At 39.0% G+C, this 5,000-nt stretch overlaps 1 protein-coding gene across 2 annotated transcripts in view; it reads right to left on the bottom strand.

Moving 5' to 3' along the window:
- LOC123769000 (uncharacterized) overlaps positions 1-5,000 on the bottom strand; it is a 100,754-nt gene that overhangs the window by 5,346 nt on the left and 90,408 nt on the right. The gene's annotated exons all lie outside the window — the stretch shown is intronic.

Here is a 5,000-nt window from a genome sequence, read left to right as displayed (position 1 = left end):
CTCTCTCTCTCTCTCTCTCTCTCTCTCTCTCTCTCTCTCTCTATATATATATATATATATATATATATATATATATATATATATATATATATATATATATATATATATATATATATAAAAGACTAAAATATATAATTTTTACCTCCATTGTTGCTCGTTACTGACATATTTAATTTCGAAATGGTTCGCTAAATCCCCAGGTTCGAAAAAAATTGCAAACCCAATAAAAGTCACGAGGCGTAGAAGGCGCACTGGCCGATTTGAATCACAGATTTTTTTGTTTTATTTATCAATATAGTCCACATGAGCCGGTGTGCCGTCAAAAGGTAATATTTTGGACCAATATATATGATACTCAGCCGGAATGGCGTTGTTTTTTAACTGATTCGGTCGTGTTTCTAATTAATCACACTTCCAGTTTTGAGTTGAAAATTGAATTAAACCTTACTCTCACAGAATGCAACAGAGGTAATGTATATATATATATATATATATATATATATATATATATATATATATATATATATATATATATATATATATATATATATATATATTCTTAAGGAAATAATGTTTAAGGATCCTTAATATTCTTAAGAAGTATTTCCAAGAAAACAGTCTTTATTCTGTATATTTAAGATGGATCTTGTTTCTCTCCATATATATACCTTCCAGAATTTAGTCTTTGATATACGGTAGATTACAGGATGTTTGTATGTTTTACTAGCTTTCTTTGCATATGATGTTTGGAAGGCGCCAACTTGAGTCACCTGTAATCCCTCATGATCTCTTCTCATGACTCCTCATTCTTCATTATCAGCTCTTGAAACCCGTCATTCCTCATTACCATTCAAGACTGCTCATATCTCATCCTCTCCTACCATAACCCATACCTCACTCACCTGATGCCCTCCACACAGATGTTCGTAGTGTTGGTAGCAATAGCAGCTCTTGCTATCGCTGAAGCTGCCCCGGGACTAGGTGGAGGAGGCTATGGTTTGGGCTTCGGAGGATATAGTGGAGGCTACGGTGGAGGTTCCGGTGGAGGATTCTCAGGCGGTTTCTACGGAGGTTCCGGAGGCCATGGTGGATATTCTAGTTATGGCTACGGGCCAGGGCTGAGTATTGGTCTTGGAGGTAGCCATGGTGGAGGTGAGTCTTCTTCATGTTATTAGTTATAATAAGTAATACTAATAACAATAACAATCAAATTTAATTTATAATAATAATAATAATAATAATAATAATAATAATAATAATAATAATAATAATAATAATAATAATAATAAACAATAACAGGTGGAAACTGAGTACCCAAATGAGCCACATAGACGTTAGAAAGAACTTTGTCAGTGTCAGAGTAGTTAACAGATTGAATACATTAGGCAGTGATGTGGTGGAGGCTGACTCCATACACAGTTTCAAATGTAGATATGAAAGAGCCCAGTAGGCTCAGGAATCTGTACATTAGTTGATTGACAGTTGAGAGGCGGGACCAAAGAGCCGAAGTTAAACCCCCCAAGCTCAAATAGGTGAGTACAACTAGGTTGGTACACACACACACACACACACACACACACACACACACACACACACACACACACACACACACACACACACACACACTCACACGCACACACGGCTTCGGGACTGAGGGAACAGCGCTCTGGGGTCGTAGTCCTAAGGGCCCAGGTTCGTTCCCCGGTGGAAGCGGAAAGAAATGGGCAGAGTTTCTTTCACCCTGATGCTCCTGTTACATAGCAGTAAATACATACCTGGGAGTTAGACAGATGTTACGGGCTACTTCCTGGGGATAAGTGTGTGATATTAGAGAAAAACATATTTAATAGATATGATTTCAGGAAAATAGGTAAGAATCAGTACATAAGAGCTCCGACGGTTAGAATGCCGGGGTCCAAGAGCTAAGAGCTTTATCCTGCAGGCACAAATAATACGCACACACACATACCTCCATCCCTCCTGCCCCTCAAACACACTCCATACAAGTCCTCCGCTCGACTGATCCGACGCTGTGAATCGTGGACGATGGCTAACGTAAAGGGCTATCGCATCAGCTCATCATTATCAGCATCAGAAACGTCTAATCTGTCGTTCGTTGTCATCCGGATCAACGCGAACGCGTGTGAGCTGCCGGATTCCTGACTTCGGGGAACGCTTGTTACTCTGCCGGCATGCATGTAAACAGGGCATCTGTAGGGTTGATACCCATGAAGAAGTGAAGGAATGCAGGGTTTCTCTCTCTCTCTCTCTCTCTCGCTCTCTGTGTCTGGCTGTCTGTCTGTCTCTCTCTCTCTCTCTCTCTCTCTCTCTCTCTCTCTCTCTCTCTCTCTCTCTCTCTCTCTCTCTCTCTCTCTCTCTCTCTCTCTCTTCTCTCTCTCTCTCTCTCTCTCTTCTCTCTCTCTCTCTCTCTCTCTCTCTCTCTCTCTCTCTCTCTCTCTCTCTCTCTCTCTCTCTCTCTCTCTCTCTCTAGTCCCTCACTCTAAAGATTATAATTCAATATTTATTCATTATTTTCATAAAAATTTGTTCATTGCCTAATTGCATTTTCGTTTATTTAATTGATTTATGATTTATTTGTTTATATATGAATTTACATATTCCAATTATACATTTATTTAATTAAATTGATGTGTATTATAAATACTTTTTGTGTTATATTTACTCTACTAATGTATTACAACTTTAATATACATTGGGCATTTTATACGTAGTTTAAGGGAAGAAATTTTTTCTGTTTGAGTTCACTTTTTACTTCTTGGTAGTACCAAGTCTAATGTTCTTACTTCATGATTGTACAGTGTTTAATTCCTTGTTCCTTGATTGTACAGTGTTTAATGCGTTTATTTCTTGATTGTACAGTGTTTAATTCCTTGTTCCTTGATTGTACAGTGTTTAATGCGTTTATTTCTTGATTGTACAGTGTTTAATGCGTTTGTTTCTTGATTGTACAGTGTTTACTGCGTTTGTTTCTTGATTGTACAGTGTTTAATGCGTTTGTTTCTTGATTGTACAGTGTTTAATGCGTTTGTTTCTTGATTGTACAGCGTTTACTGCGTTTGTTTCTTGATTGTACAGTGTTTAATGCGTTTGTTTCTTGATTGTACAGTGTTTAATGCGTTTGTTTCTTGATTGTACAGCGTTTACTGCGTTTGTTTCTTGATTGTACAGTGTTTAATGCGTTTGTTTCTTGATTGTACAGTGTTTAATTCCTTGTTTCTTGATTGTACAGTGATTACTGCGTTTGTTTCTTGATTGTACCGTGTCTGATATCTTTGCTTTTTCTTTCCCAGGTTACGGCAAGTAAGTGAATGACCGCCTACCCCTTCTCTCCACTCGACGTACCCTACACATAAATATACAAATATGGACAAAAACCGCTCTCTCTCTTTTTCTTAACGCAATCCTAAGGCTGTTTAAATGACATTTATCATCGTGTTTCCTACATCACTGAAAAAGAGAAAATAACTCATGTTGAAGGTCTTGTGTAGTAGATACAGATAAGAAAAAAATATTGGTCTTAAAAATATGTTAATAATAATGATAATAAATAAAAATAGAAAAAGATAAAAATAATAATTAGAAAAATGCTTTTAATATAATATTTCATACAGTTACTTATTAAAGAACATTCATAAACTTATCAGGAAAAGTGCATATTTGGTAAGTGGCAATCAGTTCTGACATGTAGGTTATCGCTCTTGAGGTTATCTTGAGATAATTTCGCGGCTTAGCGTCCCCGCGGCCCGGTCTTCGACCAGGCTTCCTTTTTGTTACACACCCCCAGGAAGCAGCCCATAGCAGCTATTTAGCTCCCGGGTACCTATTTACTGTTTGTGAATAGGCGCATCAGGTTAAAAGAAATTCTGCCCATTTATTTCCGCCTCCACCGAGGATTGAACCCATAATCTTAGGACTACGAATCCCGAGCGCTTTCCACTTAGCCGTCCAGACCAGTTGTGATCTGTAGCAATAATTCTAGTCCGTAGCAACAGGTTCTGTTAGCATATACCACCTATGGTTTGCAACAACCCATTAAAAGACTTCCAAAAATGTAATTCTAGTTTGCAACGATCAGTTTTGAGCCGTAACAACCCTTTCAGGCTTGCAACAGCCTGTTAATGGTTATCAGCAACTAGTTAGAGGGGGGGGGGAGGCTAGCAGGAAAAACAGAGTTTGGCTCGCAATAACCAGTTTTTGCTGTAATATATATAGAATGGTCCCCCAATACCTGCCAATAATACCCCCCCTCAATGCCTGAAATAATCCACCTCAGTGCATGAAATAATTCACCCAAAAAGTAGAAATAATTCATGTCTGTAAAGAAAATGACTGTTCTCTCCAGTTCGTGCATCAATAATTGGGGGACATGGTTGTAAATTCACGTGAGTAGTGTTCTAGGGATAAATATTAGTCACTTGGAGGGAAGGGAATGGTATAAGTCTGCAAATATATATAAAAAAATAGGAGAGAGAGAGAGAGAGAGAGAGAGAGAGAGAGAGAGAGAGAGAGAGAGAGAGAGAGAGAGAGAGAGAGAGAGAGAGAGAGAGAGAGAGAGAGAGAGTGAGAGTGAGAGAGAAAGATAAGCCCATAAATAAATAAACAAAATAAACAAATATTTGCGCACATCAGCGCTGACGGAAGCTGGGACGAAAATCACCGGCTGGGAACAGACAAGCCCACCCACAGAAACTTCTCCCAACAATCACGCACTCTTCTCGCCCCGAAACCACCACTCATCTCGCCATGCCGTTCGCTCACCACAACAGCCGTATAAACCACCTCGGCTTTCCTAACCCCCCTGTCCTCCACCACCTCCTTACCTGACGAAAATCTCTGAACGCGTCCGATGCGTTATGAAAAGCTCCTCCGCCAACTTTTGGATGCACTTGAAGGCTATGCTAATCAAATTTTACCAAATTGTGGGGCCAGACCGACCTCAATCATATGCAAATATCTCCGATGGCAAGTGACAAAACGGT

This window comes from Procambarus clarkii, chromosome 64 (genome assembly GCF_040958095.1).
Source record: "Procambarus clarkii isolate CNS0578487 chromosome 64, FALCON_Pclarkii_2.0, whole genome shotgun sequence".
Taxonomy (NCBI): domain Eukaryota; kingdom Metazoa; phylum Arthropoda; class Malacostraca; order Decapoda; family Cambaridae; genus Procambarus; species Procambarus clarkii.
This window is presented reverse-complemented; position numbering and strand designations above follow the sequence as displayed.